Here is a 16,463-nt window from a genome sequence, read left to right as displayed (position 1 = left end):
AACATTCTGTTACAATACTGGCGTCACGCATCACATCAGACATTTCATGAACTGTAATACCAAATATGTAGTGTACTGTCTCATCTGTGTGTGTAATTACATCTATGTAGATAGCAACATCAGACCCTATAAAGAAAGGCTACAGGAACATTTTCGAGCTATTAAAAACAACAATAAAGACTATCCATTCACACTACATTTCAACTCCAGACATACCCAGCAGGACATATGCAACATCAGAACACATGGTACTGCCACTCTGGGGGTCTGTCCTCGGGGTGGCAATAGGACATTAATGCTTAGACAACTGGAAAGCAGATGGATAATTAAACTTCGGGCAGTAGAGGACAGGTTAAACGAAGAGAAAGACCTACATGTTTTTTTGTGATTGTACTGTGTAGTCGTTCGGAATGTACATCAAAAATGTTGAAACAACTTTTATATTGTTAACTATATATCTAACATGTATACTGTCCAGTCTCTTTGAATGGCTAGTCATGGGGAGTCTGATTATATTACCATTTGAACACAAGCTTCTTATGAAAATATGACACTGTCAATTATGTGTTACTGCACTGGTTCTTATATACTGGCACCAAATGACTGTACATAACATAAAGGTGTATATAGGTGTGATACATTGAAAGATGCCAACAATGCTCATTTCAGCTCTAGACTATCAACTGTCTCTCCTCTGATAGGCTTGCACTCCCAATAATAGATCACTAATTGTTTTATAAACGTGGGCCACACCTTTGGTGTTTTTCTGCATGTCCATCTTTTCACTTTGCACTTGTTTTCTTCGACGAACCGTCTTTACTATTTTGTTATTTTCTGGTTTCCTCCCGTTTATATTGGGGTTTCACTTGTTTTAAGATGGCTGCCACCGGGATATTGAAATTCTTGTCCTTTATTTATTTCAATCGTTCGATGTATTTTAAATGTCAATCGGAGCCAGCATAAGCCCGTTAGATACTGGAAGCGCGTGACAAGCTCCGACACACTACCGGTAAGAATTTACCTCCGGTGTTATGCTACTGGTAACCGTTTTCCCTGCGGTAGCAACACGACTAATTCTAAAGACTAGCGCACTAATTTGGGTTGACTTTGTTCTCATACAGCGGAAGAGAAATAGGCAGCAAATCATTAAGTAGCATTTTTTTCCTCTCTCTCAATTTTATAACATGCTGTCGGTGGATCATTCAGAAATGTTTTACGGCTATATATTTTTGGTTATAACAATTGCTACTGCTTATTTGGCAGAAGACTTTAGTAATACTTTCTCGCTTTGAGACAATATATGCTGGATTACCTCACTCCAGTTTCTCTTACTGATTTGGTGTTTGTGGCAGTTTAATTGGATTTGGATAGTGTTGTGTTTTGATTACCTTCTATTTTATTGGCATTTTGGGCACATAACCATAGCTTTAGGTTGTGGTGCCCCAAAGTGTGAGAATATATATCCCCTTACCCATAGAGTGGGATGTTTTTCCTTACTTAATAGCTTTTTTGTAAGTTACATTTGGATTTATACATTTGTACCCTACTGGTTGCTTGGCACTGAGTTGATTTCTTGTTTCCTTTCTCTCATAGTTGGACTTATCATGGTCCAGGTACGACCTTTGACTTTTTTCTAAGGTGTACCCCATAGCATAAATTGGAATACCCTCATATTTGGAGAGGAATTTCTACCTTGAATCGACACAATATGGATGTGTTATGACACAAATCTAACAATACATACATGAGCAATAAGGTATGTTTCTCTGGTGCAACCTCTGTTCTCCTTCTCCGTACTTTTGTCACTAAAGTCACTGGCATGTATCTCTATAGTTTTTTGCACTGGGTGGTGTAACAATTCACCTTGAAACTTTCAATCCATGTGTGACATGTGTGCAGTCTGTTTAGTACCTATCTCTAGCAACATAGAGAGCACCAATTAGCTGTTTGTCAACTCACCTTGCACTGGGATTAAGATGATTGAACACCTCTCTGTGAGTGCCTGAGGCAATGGTTTGAACATACTAACTGGTCATATCACCTTTGGGTGAGAGTAAAAGATCGTATACTAGACATTGGAATTATTGGCTGACTATGTTATTTTGAATATTATTTCACAGCCTTGAGAAAGTCGTTGTTACTACGAAACACGTGTCGGCTGTTTGTACATGGAACATTATAGCGGTTCTTTTATCCAATGAATAACCCAAGAACATTAAAGGATATACATTTGGAATGATTGGATGTGCCATGGTTCTTTCAATTTCATTTATTCATTGTGGACCCCTTGGATCACAATCTACACACCTTGTGGCTGAGTGTGGAACTACCTTGGCACTCCTCATAACACATATGCTTAGGTTTCAATAGTATTGACTGTTTCGGACTTATACACTAGCAAAAAAAGTTTTGGAAGTGCGCACCATTGTAATAGGCATCCACTATTCGTCTTGAGAGATTTTTTAAAATGGTATTTTCAGAGACAGAAACACTAATTTGGGGAATCCTTTTATGGTTCAAGTTTGAACAACCTACAGGCTAAGAGAGGTACTACCTGTTTAGCTGAGGAGGATTGATCCCTAACACAAAAGACATCTCAATATAAGATAATTAGGGTATCATTAGCATGAAAGAGACAGAGATACTGGGGAGATCTGTTAAATTTGTGCCTGACCAAATGTTGGTGGCACCATGTCATAAGACTATTACCATGGGGGTAAGACTGCTAAGTTTAGGGCAGCAGCACCACCAAGTGTGGGTGACTGAGTCAGTCTCACACTGCTAGCTAGCAGCACCTCACCCAAACCTAGAGAGTAATGGTCATTTGTGGCAGCTTAGAAACATGACACTGACTCCTCAGGGAAGTCGCAGTGGAACAGGTTACACCTCTTTCTCTCAGTTACACAAAGCCTAACACATGATAAGGCAGACTAAGAGATACAGAGTAGGTTTCAATATTTATTGAAGACATTGCATCGGTGATAAAAAGTATGAGCTGCGATTATTAGGAAGATGAAACATAATACAGTGATGATTGTGACCATTAGAGTAAAACATATAAACAGTCCCACCATCCTGAGCTAATAATGAGATCTAGTGATTCCTACCTACACCCTAATTTCTAAACCTGAGTGCATAGTGATGTTAGTCCTTCTGCATGTCCCAATCTATGAAAGGAGCCCCAACCCCACACCTGAAAGATATGAAAGGGTCTGCCTGTTGTGTGCTGACAATCCTTTCAGTTAGCTGCAAAGAGAAGGCCAGGATTAGCAGAGCTGTCAGTCGGAAGATGTACATGCCTAAACGACCATGACTGGAATGCCCACTATCCTCATTTGGCCTATGTTTACATAACAAAACATGTTGGGTTCTAAGAAAGGGTCTGACATGTTACTATGTCTAGGGTTGAGGTTTGACTTCGTAAGTCTTAGAGCGACAATACTGGGTAGACTATTGTGTACAAACATGACCACCTTTAGCAGGGAACAGTGTGAAATATATGCAAAGGACTGATAAGCGTAGAAGACGAATAACAATGTTTTTGCAGAAAGTCAGCTGATTAAAATAAAAAACAACCAAGCTAAAAAGCAAGCTGTGTTTAATAAAAATGAATAAACAAATAAAATGCATATGTATGTAAAAGGGCACAGGCTATGGACCTAGAGCTAAAATAAGAGTGTCCAATTTAGGTGCTAAAAAGAGCCCACAACACTGTGTTGAAAGAAGGACTGTTTTTGTGCAAAAAGGGAAAACATACTGCACAAAAACAACCACCTGAGGAATATTCCTCTTTCTATGTGTGCTGCAGAAGTAACAAGGAGAAATACACATATTTTTCCTTGTTACGCCTCAACTGATAGGGCATAGCATTTCTGTGGATTCCCAGGTCAACCACTTTTAGTATATCTGGCAATGCGTCAAAATCCATGAATGTTAATGGGAATACCCGTGCAACACCCATGGAACACCTCCCTGGGGCAGAGTAACACAATGCAGCAATTTGCGCTGCATTGTGTTACTCAAGACTTCTGAAGCCACTGAAGGCCACACAAGGTGACCTTGCACGGCTTCATAAATTACATTTTGGGCTTGTGTCACCCATGCACCTTATTGTGTGGTGCGGGTGTGATGCTACTACCCTCATAAATATTGCCTGAGTATTGTAGGAAAGATGAGTGTAGTAGGCAGAGCTGTAAGAAAGTGCAATAATGTGATGCTGAGCATGTGTAAAGAAGGAAGACAACAGTTCAGATTCAAGCTCAATATAAGAAGAAAGTAACTGGACAAAAAAGAAGCATGCCACATAAAATGTGATAACTTTTGTGAATGAGACATGGGCAGTAGCGTTCTGGATAGCGCAGTGGAAATAACTCTAGGTTCCTGGCCTTTCAAACAGTATTTGGCCATGACTTCAGCTAATGAATACATTCAGTCAGAGACTCCAGATAGATTAATGTGGGTGAGTGTGAAATTCAAGTAATTTGCTTTCATATAGTTAAGCAAAATGTCTGCAAAATTACATAACATTCTGCTGAAATATGGGAAACACAAATCCATTAATTTGTGATTCATTTTAGCACAACACGAGTCCTCACATAAACTTTTGACATGAGGATGCCTGTAAACTAAGCACTATGAAAAACAGCTGGTCAAGTTCTATTGTTTTCATGCATTGGCATAAACATTTACAAAGAATGCTGTGTTTAGTAGCAAAATTTCATGCACAAAATGTGATTTGGTGTAATGGCACAATGTTAGGAATTTTGTGTAGCAAGCGTGACAATTCCCAAAATTACACAAATTACTTCAGCAAAATCTAAATTTCACCTAGGCTTTGTAGAAATTGACAGAGGGTGATTTTTGCACCTAACGAAAGCTGTATTATGGACACATTTATCAGATGCTGATGATAACATCCACGTGCCTGATAATTAGAGACAGAGGACCCCCATAGCATACCAATCACATTTGTACTCCATTACAAACTAACGCTTTTATTCCAGCTGCAAAAATTGTCACAGCTGTGTCATTTCAAAGGAGGGTGTGCTGGCAAAGGGCAAATAGATCATCATAGTTTCTATTATAGCAAACCCAGAGTCAGCAAGTATAGTAAGCATTCATAATGTGGATGCACTACACCTGTGGTAGATGCAATGCGCTGAAGCACACAATTCTATTGATATAAAATGTGAAGATGATCCCACACTTAGGACAAAGGAATTCTTACTGTATCAAAAGGCTATACCACAAACTACACATGTACTACCTATATTTGGGTATATGAATATTTTCTATATGGGCTCTCTGGCCAGCCTGTGGTTTGCACTGAAAAAAAAAACTCTGCAGCTTGTGCCGTAGTCTAGGAGGTTTTTCAAGACAGTGACTTCAAGGCGCTACACACTTGCACTAAAACCTTAGATGAGTCAACTACATAAATAGCTTTGATTCATACCCTCCTCCTGGCCCTTCAGAATTCAGATCCATTCATGTTGGATTCAGTATAAGGTTACAATGGTGACCTGCCACATTGGCCTTTGAAAGAATTCAAAGATTCGAAAGATAGCTTGATTAAAGCAAAACAAATTTGGGGAAAGGTGACTGCTCTATATGACAAGCTGTTCTTGGTTCATGTATAGCAAACAATTTATAAGAGGTTCTGGGTCAGTTACAAGTGACCACACATGTGTGCTTATGTGTGCTGTTTATGCAAGTGCAGCTGTCATCTTCTCCAGTGTGGAAACTGCATTCAGTTTGGTAGCCTGTTGGATGAAAGGACTCCTCGAGGATTGGTACTGACATGGGATAGCCTCATACTATAAGTAGACGTTCATAGTGTAGGTCGGTAGAGCTTTCTGAAGGTCTGTCATGCTTAAACTGAACTGTACATAACTGTACTGTACTATAGTACAGTTTTACCCCATTTAGCCCTACAGGTTCTAGAAAGGTATTAGTGGTAGGATAAACATGCACCCAAATCTAGACCCAAGCCCCTGGCATCATGTCTACAATTCCCATTCCACTCTCATAGATAGAATATTTCCCTGGTTCAGTTCATAATCAGATTGCAGGCCTTTGTCTCCACTACTGCATCAAGTTAATTACTCACCTCTCCAACAGAAGACTCAAAGGCCTCAACACACCATAGGGCCATTAACCATGCTTGATACAGTTCCTTAGAAAAGCAGGGGGGCGAGAAATCTGAATATGTTAAATAAATTGTTTGTCATACCTGGCTGGACCTGCCTGGGCCCATAGAATAATTAGGATGGCTAGACCTCTAGAAACAAGCAAGAGGGGCTCATCTTTAAAATTTTGGTGTGAAACAATTAGAGCGCTATTATTTAGGGGTAGTGTTGAGGCTCTCAGAGAAGCTCTTTTCACATACACCTTGAAATTCACAGGAGTGATTGACAAAGGTAAACATACATTTTTGGTCTTAGATTAGACCAAAAATGTACATTTATGATTTTCCGATATTGACAAAGGCACGTTATGAGTAATATCTTTACATCTGCACTAGGGAGGATCAATAATGCATACTGACACACCTTTGAAAGGGCCTAAGGGCCTACCATCCCCCACTCAGCTCAAGCTGAAAGTCCTCAGCACACACCCAATCCCAGCCTTGCTGCTCACATAAAAGCAAAGCTGCTCCAAACAAACCCTTTCAGTCCTCTCAATATGTCGGTAAATGTGTTTGTTGCTTTGCCCTTGCTCTAAGACAGTGTGGTTTGAGGAGAAGATGTAGGAGGAGGAGAGTAGAGAGGATCTTCCAACAGAGGATAAACCTCTTTGGGATGTCCAGCCAAGAGGTCATGGGCAGATACCATTTTCCTCCTGATACCATCTTGAAAATGTTTGTGAGTGGGCGCAGGTTCTTGTCCCTGTGACCTGCCCCTCCTGCACCATCCTAGCCTATCTCAAGAGCATAGCAGCTCTCCAGTTCTTTGCTACAGCCTCATTCCAGAGGGTCTCCGGTGACCTTGTGGGCATCTCCTAGGCAAGTAATTCCTGATGCCTGCACCAGGTGCTGAACTGCATCAATAAAAGAGACCATCGCCACATACAAATGCTCCATACACTGGCCAGAAGGCAAAGGGCAGCTAGGGATTTCTACTTCATTTCCCACTTCCCAAGTGTGCTGGGTGCAATTGATTTGCACTCATGTGGCTCTACAGCCACATCGCCACAATGCACACATCTTTTGCAACAAACACCGCTGGCACTTCATCAACATGCAGGGTGTCTGTGATGCCACTTGTAGCTTCATTGAGGTGCATGCAGTGTTCCCAGGCAGTACCCATGACAGCTATATGCACCATTTCAAACAGCATGTACTGTACAGATGCATGAGGGACATTTACAAATATTACTCTATCTCTTTCTTCTGGTAATGCTGCATATGCACTCTCCCCTCATCTCCTCACACCATACAGACATGCAACCACTGTACCTCAGCAGAGGTGCAATATGGCGCACAGATGTACACGAGCAATTATTGAGCACAGTTTTGTGCTCTTGAAATCAAGATTTAGATGTTTCGACCATACGGTGGGGTGGTGCTGTACGCACCTCAAGTTGTGTGCAAGATCATAGTAGCCTGCTGTGTTTTGCACAACAGAGCTTGAAATCTTGGCTTACACATACCTCTGGACCCTCAGCTAGGTCTGAATCCGGGTAACCGTGCCACTGTATAAAACTGAGGGCAGGGTATGCAGGTGCGTGTCCAGCTGGTTGACACTTTTTTCACTTGAGCAACAAGTGTCATGGCCTTAATGTGTTTTGCAGTCTAGTGTCAATGATGACTGGTTGATTATTAACACTATGTGGACATATGCTATCCTGAGACTACTTTGTCAGCCATACATGATGTCTTTATACAACAGCCATTGCCAAGAATCACAAGAATGGCCATGCATTATCTCATAAGCATGTCAGGGATCAGGATGTTAAATATCTCTTAGGGCATCATTGACTCTGGGCAGGCTCCTTTTCATTCTTGCCTGCCAGGGCAGGCTCCTTTGGTCTTCCTGCCTGCTGGTGCAGGCTCCTTTCTCTTTAGGCTGCCTGGTGCAGTCTCCTTCCCCTTCAGGACATATGGCCTGGATCCCTTTCCACCACGAGTGGGTGTGGTCACTACTGGAACTGCGGTCTGTGTGGCTGAGGTGCTTGACTGAGTTCTTCCTACCCTGCCCATACGTGCAGGACGGAGGGGTAGGGAACAGGTCAATAGTGGATAGGAACAGTTTTTAGGGACATTGGGGTGGGAACAGGGTGAAGGAATGGGAGTGGAGGATGAGGGAGTGGTCATTGGAGGTGTCTGTCTGCTGCTTTTGGGTGCAGGTACATGTGCTGCATGCTGTTGTTAGGTGGATGGCTGTAGAGTGTCTGAGTGCTTGTGTTTGTGTATTTTAGGAGGGGGGACAGACACAGTCAGAGAGGACACAGAGGACATGTGCATGGCTGTTGTGGAGGTGTCTGCCAGTGAGGTGTGTGTTCTGCTTGGTGTGGTGATGCTTGTAGTGGATGATGATGTAGTGCATGCAGGTGTGAGTGTGGACGGAACTGGGTGGGAGGTGGTGGAGGAGGAGGGGGGGAGACAGTGGAAATAGTGGATGTTGGTGTGTCTGCAACTCGATGGTGTTTGTGTGAGTGCCTGTGGGATGAAGTGTGGTGCTTGTGTTTGCCTGTGACACTCCTGGGTGTTGTCTTGTGTGCATGCTCGTCTGCCTGTGTGCTTGGGATGGGATGGGGTTGAGGAGAATGGGACTGGAATATTGAAGTTGGAGGGGGGACAGTAGAAACAGTGACAATGGCTGCCATCAGAGAGGAGGCCAGAACCTGAATCAATCTATGTTTGGCTGCCAATCCAGTGTGAATGCCCACCAGGACTGCATTAGATTGTTGCATCTGGGCTGCCAGCCCCTGGATGGCATTCACAATGGTTGACTGTCCTACACAGATGGACCTCAGGAGGTCAATAGCCTCCTCACTCAGGGCAGCAAGGCTCACTGGGGCAGGACCTAAGGTGCCTGGGGCGAAGGAGATGCCCACCCTCCTGGCTGAGTGGGCACGAGCAACTCGATGAGGGGCTGCTGGGAGAGCAGTGCTTGTACGTGGGTGGCGGAAGTACCTGTAGATGGGTTGGTCACAGAAGTGTCCGCCACCACCAGGGAGCTTCCATTGGAGGAGGTATCTGTGTCAGAACTGTTCCTTCCAGTCTCCGATGTGGTGTTCCCCTCGTGCCCTCACCGTTGGTGGACTCTGCCTCCTGAGTCCTGTGGGATGCAGTTCCCTCCATCCGCCAAATGATGCTACACACATAAGGATAGGATGACAAAACAAAAACGGGGGGGGAGGAGACAAAGGATATACTTTACTGCACCAACACCACCGTTGGCGTACACAGCACCCTCACACATAGGGAACAGCCCTATGCAATATGCCATTGCACTACCAGAGAAATAGTTAGCGGCGAAGGCATGGGGAGGGGCACACACCGCCAAATGCAGCACACCAGGGACCCCGCAGCCTTGACAGTAGTGGATGCCTACGAGCTAGGTTGCATGATTTTCCCTTCTTAACCCTAGCCACCAGGGGACCTACGCTGCAATGTCAGGCCTGGCCTAGGTGCACCCACTGACACACATCCCCCACCCAGATACCATCCTACTGTGCCTAAGGTGTAATGATAAGCACTGTACTCACCCCGTGTGGCTGTTGTGATGCCCTCAAGCACCCATCCAGCTCAGGATAGGCCACTGCTAGTATGCGGGACATCAGGGGGGTCAGGGTTCGACGGGAACCCCTTCCTCATTGGGAGGCCATCCCCAGCTGGACCTCCGCCATCTTCAGTGCCAGCGTCTCAGGTCCTCCCACCGTTTGCGACAGTGGGTGCTCTGCCTGCCATAGACTGCCAGGGTCTGCACCTCCTTGGCAATGGCACGCCATATACCCTTCTTTTGATGGACGCTGACCTGCAGAGACAATACAGACAGGAAAATAGATTTAGACAAAAAGCCCTGTCTGTTGAACATACAGCCCACCATATCCGTTTCCATTACCATTTACACACGCATGGCCAGCACACAACCTGTACACTGTCAAGAGGATATCCACCCACCCCCCTTACACGAGGCCTTCACACACACAACTCCAGAATTCATGCCACATGCATCGAGCCCACAGTGTACTCACCTGTTGGTCCCGAGGCCCATGCAGCAGTCTGTACTGGGGTGGGACCCCATCCACCATTCTCTCCAACTCCTCGGAAGTGAAGGCTAGGACCCTTTCCCTGGTCACACGGGCCATGGTAGGTTCCAGACACAGGTCACAGAAGCACATGCAGTGTAGATCCTCTCCTGCGGAAGGTCAGGTAGCCAGTGAGGAATCAGATAGAAAATGGTGGTCACGTCCGCCGCGGTGCATACATCACCACCGGCGTAAATCACCTTTGGCCACTGTACCCCATAGAGCCCAATTATAACCAATGAGGAATTGCACGGCGGTTGAAGACCTCCTCCCGCAATAGCACACAATGTCAGCGGGATTACCTCACTTCCACCTGTCCTTCCACACAGGACAGGCTGACGCCATTTCAGGGGAGGGGGGCAGGCCCTGGGATAATGCTGCATGACAGGAGGTATAAGGACATACTGGACAAATCACAATGACTCATTACAAGTTTACAGGATGCAAAGTTCTGTTGTAGCTCCATTGTTCAGTGTGTGACCTGCTCCTCACTCTTGTGTCCCTTAGATTCCTACCTCTGCAAATGAATAGGAGATGGAGACATACCCCCGTGTACAGACCCTTGGTGGACTTGGCAACATTGGAGGATAGGCACATTATCCTCACCTTTAGACTGGACAGGGCCACAATCACAGAGATGTGTGCCCAATTGGAGCCTGACCTGATATCTGCTATCTGTCACTCCACTGCAATCCCCCCTCTTGTGCAAGTGCTATCAGTGCTCTAATTCCTGGCAACTGGTTCTTTCCAAGTGACAGTGGGCTTGGCAGCAGGAATGTCACAGCCAATGTTCTCAATAGTGCTGACAAGAGTATTTGTCTGCTCTGACTAAACACATGCGCACCTACATTCTTTTTCCCCAGGTTGAAGATTTGGCCACAGTGAAGGCCGAGTTCTATGCAGTGGGACATATCCCTAACATAATTGAGGCGATTGATGGAACACATATTGCATTTGTCCCCACCCCTGCCAGAAAGAACAGATGTTCAGGAATGGGAAGAGCTTCCAGTCTATGAATGTACAGATGATGTGCCTTGCGGACCAGTACATCTCCCACGTCAATGCTAAGTATCCTGGGTCGGTGCATATTGCCTTTGTCCTGAGGAATAACAGCATCCCAAATGTGATGGCCATACTACAGAGGCACAAGTTGTGGCTAATAGGTGAGCCCTGGTTCCCACCCAGTATATGTTGGTGCATGGGTATGGTGTAGGCCATACAAGATAGTGTGTGGCTAAATGTTGTACCTCAATATTTCAGGTGACTCTGGTTACCCCAACCTATCATGGCTGCTGACCCCTGTGAGAAATGCCAGGACAAGGGCAGAAGAACGTTATAATGAGGCAGATGGGTGAACCAGTAGGATAATAGAAAGGACCTTTGGCCTCCTGAATGCCAGGTTACGGTGCCTCCATCTGACAGATGGATCCCTGTGCTAATCACCCAAGAAGGTCTGCCAGATAGTGGCAGCATGCCGCATGTTGCATTACCTGGCCCTCAGACGCCATGTCCTATTCCTGCAGGAGGATGAGGCTGGAGATGCCCGTGTAGCAGCAGTGGACCCTGGGGACAGTGAGGATGAGGGTGCAGAGGATGAGGACAACAAAATATCTGTGATCAGACAATACCTCCAATGACACACAGGTAGGACAGTGTTACTTCACATTTCAATGACATTTGCTTGAATTTCTGTGACACAGGCATGCTGATATTTCCCACTTCGATGCCCACTTACTGTTCCCTCTGGCAATTCATTTTGCCAATGTTGGTGACCTCACATATTCTCCTGGTGTGATCACTGCAGCCAGCTACAGGTCATTAATCTATGCTCATTTTCTGTACAGTTTATTTGCAAATGTTTGTATCTGTTTCAATGAACACGTTTGATATACATGACACACTCCAAGCTTCTTTTTTTTCCAAGGGTGTTTATTGAAGTGCTAAAATATTGAGGGGCAAGTGTATTGAGATGGGATGATGATGGAGGAAAGTCCAGGTTATTGTTCCAGTCTGTTTGTAGCACAGGTGCATTGTCCAAGGGGACATGGGAAGGGGAGCAATGGCAGTTCAAGGTGGACAGGGTGACATGGTGGGACACAAGGGTGACAATCAGGAGAGTCTCATTTCCTGAAGGGGGCCTTGGCAAGTGTCTCTGGCTTCTGTCTGGATCGCAGGGAACGTTTGCTGTGTGGTTCACCTTCTGCAGGGCTAGGGGTGCTGGTAGCCTGTGAGTCCTGTGGCGGGGCGTCCTGTCCACTAGCAGCAGCCGAAGTGGAAGGCTGTTCAGATGTCTGGCTAGTGGTGGGGCCCGCTGTTGTGAAACTGCCTCCTTCATAATATTGGCCATGTCTGCCAGCACCGCTGCTATGGAGATCAGGGTGGTGGTATTAGCCTGCAAGTCCTCTCTGATCCCCTGATACTGTCCCTCCTGCAGCTGTCTGTTCTCCTGCACATTGTCCAGGATCTGGCCCATCGTGTCCTGAGAATGTTGATAGGTTCCCAGGATCTCTGCAAGTGCCTCCTGGAGAGTTGCTTCCCTGGGCCTGTACTCCCCCTGGCGCACAGCAGGCCTCCCAGTTTCCCTGTTGGCCTGTGCCTCTGTCCCCTGAACCATGTGCCCACCGCCTCTGACCACAGGTCCCTGATTGTCTTGGGTATGAGGTGTGGCCTGGGGCCCCTGTAGAGGTGGACACACTGCTGATTGACGTGGCCTGGGGACAGAGGGGTGGGTACGCTGGGTGGGTGCTGTGGTGGCATTTCCTCATGGGAAATGCTCTGCAGGGGTGTGTGACTGGGCCTGGGTAACCAGCTGTCCAGAGGGCCCTGATGGGCCAGGTAGGTCATCCAAATCCTGAAGACCAGTGTTGCTGTCTTCACTGTGGGCCTCTTCAGTTGGAGGACTGGATAGTGCTGGCACCTCCTCTCCGCTGAAATTGGCTGGAGTACGTGTGGGGATGTAAATGATGTGTTATGGTTTCTGTATCTGTCATATTGTGTATTCCTGGCAACTTTCACTTGTGTACGTTGGTGTATGGTGGGATAATTAGTTCTCTATAGTTTGCAGGCTTTAGTGATGAGTGCCCATGCAGGGCTATGAGTGGTGACCATGCATTGGCAGAGCATGCAGGACTTGGCATTGAGATGAGTGAGATGTGATGGTGGGGTGTGTGGGATGGAGTGGTGTGATGGGAGTGAGGGTGGGGGTATGTGATGGCATGCAGGGAATGGGTAGTAGTAGTAGAGAGTTGACTTACCAGTCCTCTTCCTTCTCAATTCAGGCCCTCAGGATGCAGGATTGCCAAGACTTGCTCCTCTCATGCTATTAGTTGTGGGGGATGGGCTAGGGGTCTACCGCCAGTCCTCTGTACAGCGAGCTGGTGTCTTGCTGCAATGGAACATACCTTCCCCGGTAGGTCATTCCATCTCTTCCTGATGTCATCCCTAGTTCTTGGGTGCTGTCCCACGGCGTTGACCTTGCCCACAATTCTCCACCATAGCTCCATCTTCCTAGCTATCGATATCTGCTGCACCTGTGCTCCAAATAACTGTGTCTCTACCCTGATAATTTCTTCCACCATGACCCCTAGCTCCTCCTCTATGAAACAGGGGTGTCTTTGTGGTGCCATGGGTGTTGTGTGAGGTGTATAGGTGAGGGTGTGTTGGGTAATGTGTTGGGGTGTGTGATGTGGAGTGCGTGAGTGGTGTATAGGTTAGAATAGTGTGTGGCTCTAGTTGTGTCAGTGGTCTTGATGTCTCTCTGCTGGCAATTGTTTGAAATGGTAAAAGGCTGTGGGTAATGTGGGTGTGTGTATTATAGTGGTGTGGGTTTGTGGGTGTGGTATGTGTATGGGTGTCAGGTGTGTTTTGTTTGAATTGTCCAAAGTGGTGTTGTTTTGTTTGTGTGTGTCGATTTTGAGCGTGAGGGTGTGTACCGCCAATGGTTTACCGCCGTTGAATGTCTGCTGTGGTGATTCATGGGTCATAATGTGATGGGTGCTGTTCTGTTGGCATAACGTTGTGGGTTTTGATACAGCCAGTTTATCACTGACCTTTGGGCTGGCGGATTTCTGTGTGTGCGTGAATACTGACGGATTGGTGTGTGTTTGTCATCATATGGTGAATGGAAATCCACGGCGGTAAGTTCGTAGCAGTAGCATGGCGGGGTGTGGGATTTACCACCAATGTCATAATGAGGGCCTATGTGTCCAGGGTTTGACATCACTACTTGTGCCTACTTTGATGATACAGTACTGTCTACTTATATGTAAGCAAGATATGCTCACCACCTGTACCACAATATAATGCAAAGGTCGAAACTGTGCTAGGAAGTGCTGTAGTGCTGTGTGTATCTACAAAACCTTTCCTTTGTCCCTTAGCATTCCTGACCTTCTTACATATTTGCTGAAGTCACACTCGTCTCTAATGCTCATTCCGGTCTGATTGCGGCTCCTACACCCCACATACATATCCTGCGTCCCACATTCTGATTGCATAGCATTCGCTCTGGGTGCAGATGATCTACACTTGGGCGTAGAATTCGGAGCCTGGTCGGAACCCAATGTATATGTCCAGGAAATGACCCAGAGGAAATGCAAGGCAGGAAGTATATCAGGGAAGTTGCAGGTAGCCATTTTGCATCATCCCCAACTACAGACAGGATCCTCTGCTATCCTGCTGATCTATTTACCCTAACTGCCCCTAACATGAGTTGATGAGTGGGTACCCCTCTTCAGCGAATGTGAATTAGAAATTTCAGCTGAGAGGTGCTGGACAATTACCCTCAGCTTTATGGGGGGGGGCAGAGGACCAGCTGAGCAATGCAGCATGTGCCTGACCCTGGGAGGAGACTGCGCAGTGCTGCATTGCAGTGGGCATCTACCACTGGCAGCCCAGGACACAACACAAGCACTGAGAGGACCTGAAACATTGGGCATGACTGAGGGCCCAAGAACTCCCAGCCCCATGTGCACCAGCCCTACCTCACACCACTGTACAGCAGGGTCCTGAGGACAGCCTGGCTGACTCTCCATGCCCAGCTGGAGGAATTGGAGCAGCAGAGACCTAGTAAGTGCATGTCTGCATACTGTGCCTGGTAGTATGATATGAGTGGTGACTGAGCTGTACCAACATGTATCCATGTCACCATGTACACATTCTGAGCAACTGCTGCAGCAGTTATGAGGCTGATGCCCCATTGAAGCACATTGGAAGCACTAATCAGAGTGCATCCTGAGACTTGTAGTGTACTGGCAAATAGCCATCACTCTTGCAATTATATGGAAAAATGTAATGCCAAAACCATGACTGGTGAACCAAGGGCCTCATCACCGTTGGGTGCAATGGCAAAGGGATCATCCAGACACTGTCCAGTGCAGAGCCAAGGCTTTTATTTTTGGTTCTGGATGCATTATCATGCATGCCTTTTTGTGTGTGTTTCATCAGTGTAAAGTATCATTTTGTGTATCTTGGAGGAAAGGCTGACCTTGTTATACTTGTCTCACACAAAATAGTACCAAAACAAAACAAATGCACATATCTTCACAACAGTGGCTCTTATGTCCTATGTCATCTAGCTACCTGAGCCAACTTTGCACACATGCCAACTTGTGTACAACACCAACAGGCAGTCTTGACATGCCAAATGTTGCACATGCTATGTAGATTGGCTGATATTTACAAGGTTTCTACAATACATAGGCTAACAGCTTTGCAAAGGTCAGATCCAAGGCCTGGTTTTTACATGTACACTCATTCAAGCATTTATGTGGAATCAAACCATGCTACACATCAGATGACATGCAATATTTTGAGACTTTCAAGTCTGCACTTGACAGGGTGATCATGGATACATTATTTAGGGCAGACAGCTCGATCCAGACTGTGTCCCAACTCCACTTTTCAAATAACTTTGGAGGATGATTAGTTAGCAAGGACAGGACACCCTTGGCACAATTTAATAAGGCAAACTTGGACTTTGGTCCAAACTTACACACATACAGCTTTTATGGCCTTTTTGAATCTGTACTAGATATTGCAAAATTGCTTAAGGTTAGGCTTTGTCACTACAGAAGTATAGAATCCCCACAATTTTGACAGATGCCAATGCGTGAGTTATATCTGGACATCACAGTGATAGTAGACATACATTTGGGATCTACGTCACCTAGAATCAGTTATGAGATCAAAGGAGTACACAGTCAGCACTTGCTTCT

The 16,463-nt window shown here is 45.8% G+C and overlaps 1 long non-coding RNA gene across 2 annotated transcripts in view; it reads left to right on the top strand.

Moving 5' to 3' along the window:
* Nucleotides 1-931: 931 nt before the first annotated feature.
* Nucleotides 932-16,463, top strand: part of LOC138283956 (uncharacterized) — a 55,476-nt gene continuing 39,944 nt past the window's right edge. For both annotated transcript variants that reach the window (XR_011201331.1, XR_011201335.1), the window contains exons 1-2: nucleotides 932-1,009; nucleotides 1,594-1,756. This is a non-coding gene — a long non-coding RNA (uncharacterized lncRNA). The remainder of the gene's footprint in view (nucleotides 1,010-1,593; nucleotides 1,757-16,463) is intronic.

Source organism: Pleurodeles waltl, chromosome 1_1 (genome assembly GCF_031143425.1).
Source record: "Pleurodeles waltl isolate 20211129_DDA chromosome 1_1, aPleWal1.hap1.20221129, whole genome shotgun sequence".
Lineage (NCBI taxonomy): Eukaryota > Metazoa > Chordata > Amphibia > Caudata > Salamandridae > Pleurodeles > Pleurodeles waltl.
Note: the sequence above shows the minus strand (reverse complement) of the source record. Positions and strands in the feature narration are given on the sequence as shown.